The sequence below is a fragment of the Pelobates fuscus genome, chromosome 11 (assembly GCF_036172605.1).
Source record: "Pelobates fuscus isolate aPelFus1 chromosome 11, aPelFus1.pri, whole genome shotgun sequence".
Classification (NCBI taxonomy): Eukaryota; Metazoa; Chordata; class Amphibia; order Anura; family Pelobatidae; genus Pelobates; species Pelobates fuscus.
Window position 1 is genome coordinate 67,368,490 of NC_086327.1, and position 19,557 is coordinate 67,388,046.

Genomic DNA, 19,557 nt, shown 5'->3' on the forward strand with positions numbered 1-19,557 from the left:
GTAAAGGGTGGTGGGATTTTAATTTTACTTTTTTTTTTTCACCAGGGGGCAGGATCAACACTGATCCGGCTCCCTGCACTTCACAGTGAACCCGGAAGTGCAGGGAGGCGGAGGTGAGTATACACAGTACATGTGCTCGCTCTGACATGCTGTCAGAGCGGGCACATGTACTGGGACAGCCGGATTCGGTGCTCCCGGTCTGCCTCTAATGCAGAGGCAGACCGGAGCACCATTAACCCCACGATCGCCGCAATTGCGGTGATCTGGGGTTAATATTAACGGGTGACCGACGTGGTCCGTCACTAGTCGTTAAGGCATTCCCCTGAGTGACGGACCTTGTCCGTCACTCGTCCTTAAGGGGTTAAATATTCATTTCATGTTTCAAGGTTGCACTCACAAATTGATGGGGTTTTTTTAAGCCCTCAGGTGGCCTCCCCTATGGTTAGGGGGGAACCCCTGTTGTTTGGTTACCACGCCAATTCCAAAATTAGGAAGTCCACACACTCCCAATGGTTGGTAAAAGAAAAGGGAATTTATTGGCTTTAAAGTAAAAAAAATAAAACAATAAAACACTATTACTGTTCAAAACGTGTACTATTGGCTCAGTCCTTAAGGGGTTAAACCTCTAAAACACATATTGACATTTTTTTTCATAGGCCCTTAATTCATAAAACATGCATATGTATAAAACTGCACAGAATGTTTCTATGAAAACAATTAGAGATTGTATAACTATCCTTTCCATTTCAGGATATCTTTAAAATAAAAAAAAGGGAAATTATAATAATATTTGTTATAAATGCTTGGTGTACATACTCCATTTTCCTCCCAAAAAGTTGCACACAGCTCAGCACAGATAAAGTTCAGCAGGGAAACAAGGCATAATTTAGTCTCCTACCCTATCTTTGCAATCTGTACCATGTGACCTTTCCAGTCACGTGAAGGCTGTAATCTCATTCACTGGAAGGAAAATAGCGACGTATGTTATGTGACTAATACGGTCATGTGACCGGAGGAGGGCCAATATTGCATCAAAGGAAGAAACTGAGTCTCTGAGGTTTATAACTCTAATTTTCCTTGTGTGAGACTGGGAGAGAGTTTTCATGCGAGGTGAGGTAATTTGAAGGTGAAGAGAAACGTTCTTCCTCATTTTTATTTATGTGTGTATAAATAATGTCAGCATTGGGGTGTGATCTTATTACGATATATATGGTTTAATGAATTTTAGTATTAGTGAAGCAGTTCATCACCGTGCAACAAATACACAGAATGTGCCTACAAAGTAATAAGAGTTTGCTCTCTAGTTGTAGTTTAAAAAAAAAAAAAACTCCACATTTTACATATTTTTCTATGGAATAAAAATGGCCTGCTAGTTTTAATTTTTTAAGTAATGCAGAATTTTTTTTTTTAAAAGATGATCTCATTGCTCTTATCCTTAAATCCTCAAATCTTTATGTAGCACGGCAGGCTTTTATTCAAATGATTCATGTTGTAGAATGCAGACTCCCCTTTCCCCCCCAAGGTTATGTAACTTAAGAAGTGGTCTGTACTTCAAGACCCTGTTTGCCTAACCTTAAAAAGTAAAACATTGCTGGAATGGCATTGTTTACATTGCAGGATTTAACACCTGAAGGACTGTTTTTTAAAAGGAATACTATAGTGCCAGGAATACATTGCTGTATTCCTGGCACCATCGCTCCACATCCCTGGTAAATTAAAGGGTTAAAAACCCTTTACTTACCTTATCCCAGTGCCGATGTCCCTCAGCGATGGGTAAACGCTCCGCCCCCTCCTCCGTCTTGTAACGAGCAGGCACTAATGCGCATGCACAACAAGTAGTGCGTGAGCATTAAATCACCCCATAGGAAAGCATTGAATCAATGCATTCCTATGGGGCAAAATCTCATGCTGGATGTCCTCATGCTAAGCGCGAGGACGTCCAGTGTCAGATACTGGACCAAAGGTCAGTTTGGATGCAGGAAGTGCCTCCAGTTGCTGTCTGGGTGACAGCCACTGGAGGCAGATTTAGAGCTGCAATGTAAACATTGCAGTTTTTCTAAAACTGCAGTGTCTAACATTGCAGCACTAAATGCAAAAGGGACACTGTACTCAGATCACTTCAATTAGTTAAAATGGTCTGGGTGCCTATAGTGTCCCTTTAGGGCAGGGGTTCTCAACCCAGTCCTCAAGGACCCCCTACCAGTCCAGGATTTAGGGATTACCTGGGTGTGTCTAAGGTGTTTAGAAAAAGGAAAAAAAAAACACCTTAGAATCGAAGGTGTTTTTTTTTTTCTTTTTTTCTAAACAAATTTTATTGCTAATATTTAGTGCTAGCTTTTATTGCTATATTTTATTCCAAATATTTATTGCTAATATTTTATTGCAAATATTTATCGCTATATATTTTATTGATCCTATTTGCTTATGTTTAGGGGTGTGAGGTTTGTTTTATTGCCCTTGGGGGTGTTTTTTGGCTGGCTGCTGGTCCCCCTCCTGGGGCTGTTGTTCTATCAAAATTCCCTACCCGTTAAAATCCCCTACCCTTGTCACTTCCGGTGAGGGGAATCAGCTGGATCCTGTGCTGCACATGCGTGCTAGCACTCCTGCTACTCCTCCACAGCAAGGTCCTGGAAGGTAAGTAAAACTAGTTTTACACTTTCATTATAGTTAGTGCATTCACTAAGCTTAGGACATGGGACATTTAGGGTTAATGTTGGGGTTCAAATTGGGGTTAGGATTAGGGATCGGTTTTACCGATATAATCGTCCGATATTCGGTATTTTCGGCAATATCGGTATCGGCCAATAGGGATACCGGTATTGCCGATAATACCTCCCAGGACCGCCAAGCTCATTACAAGCCCGGCGGTCCTGGGGGGGGGGCGGGCAGCAAGCATTTACTCACCTCCCAGCAGCTCCTCCAGCTCCCCAGTGTAAATCTCGCGAGACCCGCGGCCAGCTCTGACGGCCGCGGGTCTCGCGAGATTTACACTGGGGAGCTGGAGGAGCTGCTGGGAGGTGAGTAAACGCTTGCTGCCCCCTTTCCCCCTCCACAGCTAAGCCAATGCCACTGGACCACCAGGGATTAACATATCCCCCCTCCCTGGCAAGGCAACAAGCAGGGAGGGGGGGGACAAAAAATAAAATAAAAATAATTAAATATATAAAAAAAATAATAATTTAATATAAAAATAAAAAAATAATTTAATAAAAAATGCGCCCTCACACATACACTCTATTATTATACACATACACTACACAAACACTGTGTATATAATTCAGTGTGTTTGTATAGTGTGTGTGTGTATATAATGCACACTACACAAACACACTGCATTAAATACACACTACACAAACACACTGCATTAAATACACACTATACAAACACACTGCATTAAATACACACTATACAAACACACTGCATTAAATACACACTATACAAACACACTGCATTAAATACACACTATACAAACACACTGCATTAAATACACACTATACAAACACACTGCATTAAATACACACTATACAAACACACTGCATTAAATACACACTATACAAACACACTGCATTAAATACACACTATACAAACACACTGCATTAAATACACACTATACAAACACACTGCATTAAATACACACTATACAAACACACTGCATTAAATACACACTATACAAACACACTGCATTAAATACACACTATACAAACACACTGTATTAAATACACACTATACAAACACACTGCATTAAATACACACTATACAAACACACTGCATTAAATACACACTATACAAACACACTGCATTAAATACACACTATACAAACAAACAAACTGCATTATATACACACACTATACAAACACACACTGCATTATATACACACACTGCATTATATACACACTGCATTATATACACACTGCATTATATACACACTGCATTATATATACACACTGCATTATATATACACACTGCATTATATACACACACTGCATTATATACACACGCTATACAAACACTCACTGCATTATATACACACGCTATACAAACACACACTGCATTATATACACACGCTATACAAACACACACTGCATTATATACACACGCTATACAAACACACACTGCATTATATACACACGCTATACAAACACACACTGCATTATATACACACGCTATACAAACACACACTGCATTATATACACACGCTATACAAACACACACTGCATTATATACACACGCTATACAAACACACACTGCATTATATACACACGCTATACAAACACACACTGCATTATATACACACGCTATACAAACACACACTGCATTATATACACACGCTATACAAACACACACTGCATTATATACACACGCTATACAAACACACACTGCATTATATACACACGCTATACAAACACACACTGCATTATATACACACGCTATACAAACACACACTGCATTATATACACACGCTATACAAACACACACTGCATTATATACACACGCTATACAAACACACACTGCATTATATACACACGCTATACAAACACACACTGCATTATATACACACGCTATACAAACACACACTGCATTATATACAAACACACACTGCATTATATACAAACACACACTGCATTATATACACACACTGCATTATATACACACACACTGCATTATATACACACACGCTATACAAACACACACTGCATTTTATACGCACACGCTATACAAACACACACTGCATTTTATACGCACACGCTATACAAACACACACTGCATTTTATACGCACACGCTATACAAACACACACTGCATTATATACGCACACGCTATACAAACACACACTGCATTATATACACACCATACAAACACACACTGCATTATATAAACATTACATAAACACTGCATTATATACACAGTGTGTTTGTGTAGTGTTCATATAATTCAGTGTGTGTTTGTGTAGTGTGTTTATATAATGCACACTACACACACTCAGCATTATATAATGCACACTACACACACTCTGCATTATATAATGCACACTACACACACTCTGCATTATATAATGCACACTACACACACACTCTGCATTATATAATGCACACTACACACACACTCTGCATTATATAATGCACACTACACACACACTCTGCATTATATAATGCACACTACACACACACACTCTGCATTATATAATGCACACTACACACACACACTCTGCATTATATAATGCACACTACACACACACACTCTGCATTATATAATGCACACTACACACACACACTCTGCATTATATAATGCACACTACACACACACACTCTGCATTATATAATGCACACTACACACACACACTCTGCATTATATAATGCACACTACACACACACACTCTGCATTATATAATGCACACTACACACACACACTCTGCATTATATAATGCACACTACACACACACACTCTGCATTATATAATGCACACTACACACACACACTCTGCATTATATAATGCACACTACACACACACTCTGCATTATATAATGCACACTACACACACACTCTGCATTATATAATGCACACTACACACACACACTCTGCATTATATAATGCACACTACACACACACACTCTGCATTATATAATGCACACTACACACACACACACTCTGCATTATATAATGCACACTACACACACACACACTCTGCATTATATAATACACACTACACACACACACTCTGCATTATATAATGCGCACACACACACACACACTCTGCATTATATAATGCACACTACACACACACACACACTCTGCATTATATAATGCACACTGCACACACACACACACTCTGCATTATATAATGCACACTACACACACACACACACACTCTGCATTATATAATGCACACTACACACACACACACACTCTGAATTATATAATGCACACCACACACACACACTCTGCATTATATAATGCACACTACACACACACACTCTGCATTATATAATGCACACTACACACACACACACTCTGCATTATATAATGCACACTACACACACACACACTCTGCATTATATAATGCACACTACACACACACACACTCTGCATTATATAATGCACACTACACACACACACACTCTGCATTATATAATGCACACTACACACACACACACTCTGCATTATATAATGCACACAACACACACACACTCTGAATTATATAATGCACACCACACACACACACTCTGCATTATATAATGCACACTACACACACACACACACTCTGCATTATATAATGCACACTACACACACACACACACACACTCTGCATTATATAATGCACACTACACACACACACACACTCTGCATTATATAATGCACACTACACACACACACACACTCTGCATTATATAATGCACACTACACACACACACACTCTGCATTATATAATGCACACTACACACACACACACTCTGCATTATATAATGCACACCACACACACACTCTGCATTATATAATGCACACCACACACACACTCTGCATTATATAATGCACACCACACACACACTCTGCATTATATAATGCACACTACACACACACACACACTCTGCATTATATAATGCACACTACACACACACACACACTCTGCATTATATAATGCACACTACACACACACACACACTCTGCATTATATAATGCACACTACACACACACACACACTCTGCATTATATAATGCACACTACACACACACACACACTCTGCATTATATAATGCACACTACACACACACACACACTCTGCATTATATAATGCACACTACACACACACACACACTCTGCATTATATAATGCACACTACACACACACACACACTCTGCATTATATAATGCACACTACACACACACACACACTCTGCATTATATAATGCACACTACACACACACACACACTCAGCATTATATAATGCACACTACACACACTCTGCATTATATAATGCACACTACACACACTCTGCATTATATAATGCACACTACACACACACTCTGCATTATATAATGCACACTACACACACACTCTGCATTATATAATGCACACTACACACACACTCTGCATTATATAATGCACACTACACACACACACTCTGCATTATATAATGCACACTACACACACACACTCTGCATTATATAATGCACACTACACACACACACTCTGCATTATATAATGCACACTACACACACACACTCTGCATTATATAATGCACACTACACACACACACTCTGCATTATATAATGCACACTACACACACACACTCTGCATTATATAATGCACACTACACACACACACTCTGCATTATATAATGCACACTACACACACACACTCTGCATTATATAATGCACACTACACACACACACTCTGCATTATATAATGCACACTACACACACACTCTGCATTATATAATGCACACTACACACACACACTCTGCATTATATAATGCACACTACACACACACACTCTGCATTATATAATGCACACTACACACACACACTCTGCATTATATAATACACACTACACACACACTCTGCATTATATAATGCGCACACACACACACACACTCTGCATTATATAATGCACACTACACACACACACACACTCTGCATTATATAATGCACACTGCACACACACACACACTCTGCATTATATAATGCACACTACACACACACACACACACTCTGCATTATATAATGCACACTACACACACACACACACTCTGAATTATATAATGCACACACACACACACACTCTGCATTATATAATGCACACTACACACACACACTCTGCATTATATAATGCACACTACACACACACACACTCTGCATTATATAATGCACACTACACACACACACACTCTGCATTATATAATGCACACTACACACACACACACTCTGCATTATATAATGCACACTACACACACACACACTCTGCATTATATAATGCACACTACACACACACACACTCTGCATTATATAATGCACACAACACACACACACTCTGAATTATATAATGCACACCACACACACACACTCTGCATTATATAATGCACACTACACACACACACACACACTCTGCATTATATAATGCACACTACACACACACACACACACTCTGCATTATATAATGCACACTACACACACACACACACACACTCTGCATTATATAATGCACACTACACACACACACACTCTGCATTATATAATGCACACTACACACACACACACACTCTGCATTATATAATGCACACTACACACACACACACACTCTGCATTATATAATGCACACTACACACACACACACTCTGCATTATATAATGCACACTACACACACACACACTCTGCATTATATAATGCACACCACACACACACTCTGCATTATATAATGCACACCACACACACACTCTGCATTATATAATGCACACCACACACACACTCTGCATTATATAATGCACACCACACACACACTCTGCATTATATAATGCACACTACACACACACACACACTCTGCATTATATAATGCACACTACACACACACACACACTCTGCATTATATAATGCACACTACACACACACACACACTCTGCATTATATAATGCACACTACACACACACACACACTCTGCATTATATAATGCACACTACACACACACACACACTCTGCATTATATAATGCACACTACACACACACACACACTCTGCATTATATAATGCACACTACACACACACACACACTCTGCATTATATAATGCACACTACACACACACACACACTCTGCATTATATAATGCACACTACACACACACACACACTCTGCATTATATAATGCACACTACACACACACACTCTGCATTATATAATGCACACTACACACACACACTCTGCATTATATAATGCACACTACACACACACACTCTGCATTATATAATGCACACTACACACACACACACACTCTGCATTATATAATGCACACTACACACACACACACTCTGCATTATATAATGCACACTACACACACACTCTGCATTATATAAACACTATACAAACACACTGCATTAAATACACACTATACAAACACACTGCATTAAATACACACTATACAAACACACTGCATTAAATACACACTATACAAACACACTGCATTAAATACACACTATACAAACACACTGCATTAAATACACACTATACAAACACACTGCATTAAATACACACTATACAAACACACTGCATTAAATACACACTATACAAACACACTGCATTAAATACACACTATACAAACACACTGCATTAAATACACACTATACAAACACACTGCATTAAATACACACTATACAAACACACTGCATTAAATACACACTATACAAACACACTGCATTAAATACACACTATACAAACACACTGCATTAAATACACACTATACAAACACACTGCATTAAATACACACTATACAAACACACTGCATTAAATACACACTATACAAACACACACTGCATTAAATACACACTATACAAACACACACTGCATTAAATACACACTATACAAACACACACTGCATTATATACACACTGCATTATATACACACTGCATTATATACACACACTGCATTATATACACACTGCATTATATAAACATTACATAAACACTGCATTATATACACAGTGTGTTTGTGTAGTGTTCATATAATTCAGTGTGTGTTTGTGTAGTGTGTTTATATAATGCACACTACACACACTCTGCATTATATAATGCACACTACACACACACTCTGCATTATATAATGCACACTACACACACACACTCTGCATTATATAATGCACACTACACACACACACTCTGCATTATATAATGCACACTACACACACACACTCTGCATTATATAATGCACACTACACACACACACTGCATTATATAATGCACACTACACACACACACTCTGCATTATATAATGCACACTACACACACACACTCTGCATTATATAATGCACACTACACACACACACTCTGCATTATATAATGCACACTACACACACACACTCTGCATTATATAATGCACACTACACACACACACTCTGCATTATATAATGCACACTACACACACACACTCTGCATTATATAATGCACACTACACACACACTCTGCATTATATAATGCACACTACACACACACACTCTGCATTATATAATGCACACTACACACACACACTCTGCATTATATAATGCACACTACACACACACACTCTGCATTATATAATGCACACTACACACACACACTCTGCATTATATAATGCACACTACACACACACACTCTGCATTATATAATGCACACTACACACACACACTCTGCATTATATAATGCACACTACACACACACACTCTGCATTATATAATGCACACTACACACACACACTCTGCATTATATAATGCACACTACACACACACACTCTGCATTATATAATGCACACTACACACACACACTCTGCATTATATAATGCACACTACACACACACACACTCTGCATTATATAATGCACACTACACACACACACACTCTGCATTATATAATGCACACTACACACACACACACTCTGCATTATATAATGCACACTACACACACACACACTCTGCATTATATAATGCACACTACACACACACACACTCTGCATTATATAATGCACACTACACACACACACACTCTGCATTATATAATGCACACTACACACACACACACTCTGCATTATATAATGCACACTACACACACACACACACTCTGCATTATATAATGCACACTACACACACACACACACTCTGCATTATATAATGCACACTACACACACACACACACTCTGCATTATATAATGCACACTACACACACACACACACTCTGCATTATATAATGCACACTACACACACTCTGCATTATATAATGCACACTACACACACACACACACTCTGCATTATATAATGCACACTACACACACACACACACTCTGCATTATATAATGCACACTACACACACACACACACTCTGCATTATATAATGCACACTACACACACACACACTCTGCATTATATAATGCACACTACACACACACACACTCTGCATTATATAATGCACACTACACACACACACACTCTGCATTATATAATGCACACTACACACACACACACTCTGCATTATATAATGCACACTACACACACACACACTCTGCATTATATAATGCACACTACACACACACTCTGCATTATATAATGCACACTACACACACACTCTGCATTATATAATGCACACTACACACACACTCTGCATTATATAATGCACATTACACACACACACACACTCTGCATTATATAATGCACACTACACACACACACACACTCTGCATTATATAATGCACACTACACACACACACACACTCTGCATTATATAATGCACACTACACACACACACACACTCTGCATTATAAAATGCGCACTACACACACACACACACTCTGCATTATAAAATGCGCACACACACACACTCTGCATTATATAATGCACACTACACACACACACACTCTGCATTATATAATGCACACTACACACACACACACACACTGCATTATATAATGCACACTACACACACACACTGCATTATATAATGCACACTACACACACACACACACTGCATTATATAATGCACACTACACACACACACACACTGCATTATATAATGCACACTACACACACACACTGCATTATATAATGCACACTACACACACACACACTGCATTATATAATGCACACTACACACACACACACTGCATTATATAATGCACAACACACACACACTGCATTATATAATGCACAACACACACACACTGCATTATATAATGCACACTACACACACACACACACACTCTGCATTATATAATGCACACTACACACACACACACACACTCTGCATTATATAATGCACACTACACACACACACACTCTGCATTATATAATGCACACTACACACACACACACTCTGCATTATATAATGCACACTACACACACACACACTCTGCATTATATAATGCACACTACACACACACACACTCTGCATTATATAATGCACACTACACACACACACACTCTGCATTATATAATGCACACTACACACACACACACTCTGCATTATATAATGCACACTACACACACACACACTCTGCATTATATAATGCACACTACACACACACACACTCTGCATTATATAATGCACACTACACACACACACACTCTGCATTATATAATGCACACTACACACACACACACTCTGCATTATATAATGCACACTACATTCACTATACACACTACTCAAATACACACTCTGCATTCCTTATATATACACTACACACACACACACTTTGCATTTAGTATATACAGCATTCACTTTACACGCACTGCATTCACTTTACGCACACTACCCACACACTACACAAACACTCTGCTTTCATTATATACACACTAGACAAATACACACTGCATCCACTACACAAACACACACTACACAAACACACACTGCATCCACTACACAAACACTGCATCCACTACACACACATACACAGCTCCCCTGTCTAAACACACTGCATCCACTACACGTGGCATGTATATTCTGTGCATTTACCTTTAGAAATAGTTTTTTATTTTCCAAAATGGTAAATGTACAGAATATCGGCAAATTATATCGGCTATCGACCTAAAAGTTCACAGAATATCGGTATCGGCTCTAAAAAATCAATATCGGTCGATCCCTAGTTAGGATTAGGGACTTGTTCATATTTAGTGATATTTCACAATAGGGGAATATCACTAAATAGTGATTTCTCACACTTTATGTTAACCCTTACCCCAAGGGTTAGGGTAAGAATAGTGTGTGTGAGAGGTTAGAATCACTTACCTAACCCTAATTTAAACCCTCCCTAAATGTCCCGTGTGCCTAAGCTTAGTGAATGCACTAACTATAATGAAAGGGTAAAACTAGTTTTATTTACCTTCCAGGACCTTGCTGTGGAGGAGTAGCAGGAGTGCTAGCATGCATGTGCAGCACAGGATCCAGCTGATAACCCTCACCGGAAGTGACGAGGGTAGGGGATTTTCACGAGGTAGGGGGATTTGATAGAACACCGTTCCTCCCTCCCCCCATCCTCCTTGAATTTGTCCGTTCGGTTTTCGGATGTCGCCGGGGAGTGGTTCTGTGAACCGACCCCGCTGTCCGACCGCTGGGGCCGCGGAATACGACTCTAGCGGCCCCACGTGTTCACTCCCGCCCGACGGTGCTGTTCCGACGAGCAGTAGCTGCCTCCGTCCCTCCCTCTCCCGACTGCAATCATTGTCCGTTGGGCGGAGGGGAGAGGGCGAGCCGGCTTCCTTGTGTAAGCCGGGGGACTGCTTGGCATATCTGTATGGATCATTTTGACTTGCCCCCTCCTCCACTGTTTTAGACAGAATTGTGCATTAAAGACACGGCATCACTTTGCCTTGGTAACACTTTTATATTCTCATGGTTTATCACTACACTTCATTTACCAAGTAATACGCCACAATCAAGCCTTAAAAAACATTGCTGGTACGGGCTACACAGTCTACATCATTCCCACACAGTCCACACTCACTATACTACTCTCTTTTTTACCCATGTCAGGCTGTCCAGGTTTAAATATATATTTCACCTCACGGTTTCCCTGTGAGATATTCATACTACCAGGTACGTACACCTGCTCATATAGTATTCTGCCATACATTTCATTTCTCCCCCCTAGGTTAGAGTACTGGCAATAGGGTCATAGGCTTCCCGATAGGTATTTACCCCTTCTTGGCAATTGCCATCAGTTAGTGGTCCCGCAAGGCTGTGATGGCATGGCTGTAATTGGCCTGTGCAGCATGTGACCCAGCCTCTGTATAAGCAGGAGTCACGTAGCGCCGCTCGTCACATGAGCTCTTATTAGTGTAGGGAGGGGATGCTGCAGCTGTGAGGGACAGATTAGGAAAACATTCTGGTGTTAAATCTGCAAACTACAGCAATTTATTTTTGTGGGTGCTATACTACATTTTTGTACCCTGCCCTGAGCCCAGTGCCACAGAGAAATAAGCAATCAGTCTGTTTGTTAGGTGGGCCAGGCACATTACTTTACTCCTGTTCTGATAGATCAGTGGGCAACATTTAGGCATTTTTAAATACTGCTGTGACATTGCAGTTTGACAAATTCACTTTTTTGGGGGCTAAAAAGTAAATTTGGGGCGTGCACTTCATATCTGAGAGTCAAACAGAACCGTCAAATACTGCTGTGACATTGCAGTTTTACTAATTCATATTTCTTTGGTGCTAAAAAGTAAGTTTGGGGCCTCGGTGCATTTCTTGCAGTCCAATAAAACTGTTAAATACTACTGTTACATTGTTGGTTTAAAAAATCATTTTTTTGTGTGTGCTAAATAGTACATTTGCGGCCTGCGGTGCATTTCTTGCAGTCCAGTAAAACCGTTAAATACTACTGGTACATTGTTGTTTGACAAATTCACATTTTTTGAGACCGTGAAGTAACTGTATTAATTACGCCTGCTACACTGTTGTGACCTCTAGAAATGTTTTCTCTTTAGGACACTGGCACCGTCAGTGAACGTAATTGTTGACTATTGGCGGTTACATTGTCGCCTGACATAAACCATCTGTTAGTTTGGTGGGTGAACGCAAAGAATGAGGAGAGCATCAAATAAGGGATGTGGCCCTGGTCGTGGTGCTGCTGGTGTTGGTGGAGCTCCTATTGCAGGGAGAGGACGTGGTCGATCTGTGCCAGCTACATGCACAAGTGAAACACCTTCCTCAGGTGTGAGTAGGCGACAGAACCTTCAGTGTTATTCGCTAGTGCAAGGAGCAAATAATGCATCCCCAAGCAAAGTCGACCACCCTCCGCATGTTTTCGTAGAGCTACCGACATGGCATGAACCCACATATATCAGTTGTGAGAGTACCGCTGAAATACGGTCCGCCAGAACCTTAGCCAATATCTTTGTGTCTGTGTTTGTCAGCGAGATAGGCCTGTAATTGCACATCTCCATCAGGTACTTGTCCCCTTTAGGGAGTTAAATTATATTTGCCCCAGTCAGGTTGGGGAGTAGGGTCCCTGTCTCTCTGGCTGAGTTAAGAACGCAGAGCAGGTGTGGTATGAGAATATCCCCAAATGTCTTATAATAGTTACAACTGAATCAGTCCGGCCCTGGTGTCTTCTCCCTCCCGATGCCCGCCACCCGAATCTCATCCTCTGTATGTTCTGCTGCTAATGTTGGTGTTGAGTGTCTTGAAGGGTGGTCAATGTCTCCTTTGTAGGGACGGCCTTGTGTCTGGACTCTAATGTCCTGAGGGATTATTGTAGTGAGAAGAGCAATTTCGTTTTTTAGCTTTTTCTGATATAAGGCCGCACGGATCAGAGCACCCCTATTACTGGTTTATGTGCGGCCCATAGTGTGACATTGTCTATATCGGGCATAGAATTTTCAGAGAAATATTGGGTCAAGGCGGTTGTGATCTCTTCGCGGAGTGTCTTGTCTTTCAGTAGGGATGAGTTAAGTCTCCAGGACCATGGTGACATGGGGAGTAAGCCTCTAAGGTATACTGCTATGATACATAGAAGTTTAGGATGTAAAGGGTACGAGAGCCTATGGTACCGGAGGCCAGAATGTAGTTCCCCTCGTTGTCGCAGAGTGTGTTTGTGACCGTGAATTTACAGCTACTGTGAAGTAATATTGTGACCCCATTGTGTTTACATTGGGCTGTGTATTGGTATATGTTGCGATAGTGTTTATCTCTAAGAAGGGTGGAATGAATGTGGTTAAGGTGGGTCTCCTGGATAAATGCTATGCCAGCACTGAGGCTCTTAAGTTCTTTAAACAATAGTCTGCGTTTTTGAGGGGAATTTAATCCCTTTACATTCAGTGAAATTATTTTAGTAAACATGTTGTCCCATAAGAGGTGGGAGTTTTATGTATGAGGTGTATTTGTGGGAGGGAAGTGCACTCGAGCGCGTGGAGTTTGAAATTGAGCGAGAGAGAGAGAGACGAGATATAAAACAAATGTACAAAACGATATTTACATAAACTAGTTACTGGACTTGGAATGGCCACTCCCCTCTGGTCTAATTCGGCCATGAGAGGTAGTGGGGGTAGCGCCGATCCCAGGCATTCAGTTCGTTAAGATTTCACAGCTGTATATTATGACATACATATATATCATTTCAACCAATACATTTTAGTCATTCTGAAGGTGGAGTGGTCCCACCCTGCCAACTTTTTCCTTATAGTTTGGATGATGCACCACCGCCTGCACGTGCTCTAGGTGTTCGGGATTCACATGTCACCTCCCCCCCTCCCCCCTTGGCCCATAGCTTCAGTCCCCACTCCCCTCCTATACGCCGGTTCCTATATACCTTGTTCCCCTCAGGGCTATCAGATTTTGGATGCAGTATCTATGGGCTGTCCTTACTCCCTCCCTGTTCCCCCTTTCCTATCCTCTCTTCTGGTCCTTTCTTGTGTATATGGCTGATAGTGACCCGGTGTGCAGCCCGGATTGCTTCCGCTGACAGGTAGTTCTTATTCCAAAGCCAATTAGTTAGTGTCCTTGTCTTACATGGGCTGTGCAGGAAGCACAGGAAATTATTCATTTTTGTCTGTGTCCGCTGTGTAATCGGTGGAGTAAGTTTCGGGGGTCATATTAAGTGCGATGGGGGGTTGGTTCCGTGGTCCTCGATTCTTCAAAGTTTTCTCCAACTGAGGCAGGAGGGTATATTCCCAGGATTCCCGCAGGGGTTCAGAAGTTTTGGGTGCGCTCACGTCCCTCCATTCTCATGGTAATGGTGCTGGTGGACTGGGCTTCTGGAAGAGCTCCACCACCCCAGGCGGTTTAGGAATGCCCAGGGACTGGAAGAATTTGCCCGTTCTCCCGATGGAGCAGGACATGTGTGCGGCCTCCATGAAATGCTAGTATTTTGAACAGTTGGCCCCAGGTGAATTTTATGCCTTGTGTTTTCAGGGCTTCCATTATCTGCTTCCACGCCCATCTTTTCGCCAGAGTGACCGGGGAGAGGTTCTGGTACACTTGTCCTGGATGTCCCTTGTATTGGATTTCTGTGTCTCTGCTTCTGATAATTACCGCCTCTTTTGTGGCATAATAGAGGAAATGGACAATAATGTCTCAGGGTTGGTTTCCCTCGATGGGCCCTCTCCAGTTCCCACCTGCCGTTTTGGATGTCTGGCAGGAGGGGTCTGAGGATTCCTTGGACCTTCTCCATCACCCGGTCTCCCTCTTCTCCTCCAGCATCCCCCTCAGCCTAATATTATTGTGGCAGGATTTATTATTCATGCTTTCCATTGCGGCCTCTAGCTCCTGTAACCTGGCTCCCACCCGGTCTGATAAGTTGAGGCTTCATTGTAGGACTCAACAATGAAGCCTTAACTTATCAGACCGGGTGGGAGCCCAGGCTACAAGAGGTCGAGGCCTACTCTGGCCTCTAGTGCGGCTGTCTCACCTCCCTAGAGTTGCGCTTCATCTCCCCTCAAGGTCCGCCTTCATCTGGGCGAGTATGTGAGCAGTGTCCTCGTAGCAAGAGGCTGAGGAGTCTGAGACTGCATCCTCCCGGCCCTCCTGCGTGTCGTTCAGTGATTCTAACTGGCCAGCAAGAAGGCTGTGTGAGAGCGGCCTCCCGTGCCTTTTTTTTTTTTTTCATCTCGGTCTTGGGATGCTAGTGGGCTTCCAGGTAAGGGTTAAAGTTGTGTTGGTGCGGTTTATGTGTGCGGTTGTCTGGATGCCTGAGTGGAGCTCTCAGCTTATGCATCCATCAGCGGTCTCAGCCAAGCCACGCCCCCCAATCATGGAGCTTTTTGATAGGTTAAAGAGGGCTTCTGTCTACGTATACCAAGCTGGATCTGAGGGGTGCATCAGTGGAAAACCGTCCTTTAACATCAGAAGTGGGCATTATGAATATGCAGTCATGCCATTCTTCCTATATAATGCTCTGGCGATTTTCTAAGATTTCATCAGTGACGTCCTCAGGGACTTCATGCATTCGTTCGTGATAGTGTACTTGGACGATATTTTAATATATTCCCCTGACCTGAGTACACATCATGTACACGTTTCCAAGATTTTACAAATACTTCTCGACAATGGTCTGTATTGTAAACTGGAGAAGTGTTTGTTTGATGAAGCTGATGTCCGCTTCTTGGGTTATGTTATCTCTGCCTCAGGATTCAGTATGGATCCCAAGAAATTGTCAGCTGTTGTTGAGTGGCCTTTGCCTCAAGGATTAAAAGCTATCCAAAGGAACATAGTGTTCGCAAACTATTATAGGCGGTTTATTGAAAACTTTTTTATTATTATTATTATTATTATTGTGATTTATAAAGCGCCAACAGATTCCGCAGCGCTATATTTATAACCCCTATCATGAACCTCACTAAGTAGGCTGCCAACCACTATGGTTGGCCACCTGAGGCAAGGGAAGCGTTTGAGAGTCTGAAAAGAGCTTTTGTTTCCGCTCATATTGTCAGATATCCTGGGGGTTGGGGGGTGGATTAGTAATGTGGCATGTACTTACCTCCCTCCGGGCAGCCCTCCTTCAAGCCGCACAGTCGTCCTCCTGCCTTTGCGCACCTGATTATGTCCGCGCTCCAGCCAATCTACGTGGCCGCGCTGCAGGACTCCCTTATATAGTGTGTAGGCGTAACGTCAAGCTGGTTCTTAAAATGACCATGTCATCATTGAGATCCTAATCTATTTCGAGTCGCAATGATGACGTGGACCAATCAGTACACAGGTAAGCCTGTTTAAGGCTTGCTTTGGCTCGTATTCATTGCCCTATCATGGTTTCCGTTTGGATCCTCGTTTAGTTCTCCTGGTGATTCCCTTGAGATTTCCTGTGTTTGACCTCGGATTCGTATTTGACTTTTGATTTCTGGTATCCTGACCTTGGCTTTGTCTTGACTCTGAGTATTTCTGTTATTCCTGTCCTTGATTTATCTTGACCCTGTTTCTTGTTGTATTAATATGTTAAATCCAGCCATTCTAAGGCTCGGTTATACACCTTTCGGATCCACCTTTTGTTGGTTTCCCCTTTCCTGTGTGTTGGGACTCTCGTTACACACTGGCACATTTTAATGCAAAATGAAGATTTAAGTGATTTTATAGGTGAAAAACCGAGGTTAGTTTTTAGGGATATTGGACTTTTTTATTGTTTCTATTTATTTATTTTAATCATTTATTGCTCCTGTACTCTGCTGCTCCAATTGGATTTGTGCTTTCAGTTTCTACACTGCCATCCAGTTCCACTGAGAGTGGAGATATGCCTATCACTACTTTGTCTGTAAGTGTAACCAATAAATTCATTTTGTATTTTTTTATACATGCTTCACCATGTATGGCTCTTTTTATCCATTTCTTTGAAGACCTACACATATGTGGATCTACTATCAAGTCCAACACTACAAATACCCCAGGGGGGGTGAGAGGCCTGATTTTCACTTTCGTTT

At 41.2% G+C, this 19,557-nt stretch overlaps 1 protein-coding gene across 3 annotated transcripts in view; it reads left to right on the top strand.

The window, feature by feature from the left end:
• Positions 1-999: 999 nt before the first annotated feature.
• Positions 1,000-19,557, top strand: part of ISOC2 (isochorismatase domain containing 2) — a 250,152-nt gene continuing 231,594 nt past the window's right edge. The window contains exon 1 of one of the 3 annotated variants that reach the window (XM_063436060.1): positions 1,000-1,110. The gene's annotated coding sequence lies outside the window, so the exon portion shown is untranslated. Of the gene's footprint in view, positions 1,127-19,557 lie in introns of all 3 variants that reach the window. The other 2 variants (XM_063436062.1, XM_063436061.1) reach the window with 2 other exon arrangements.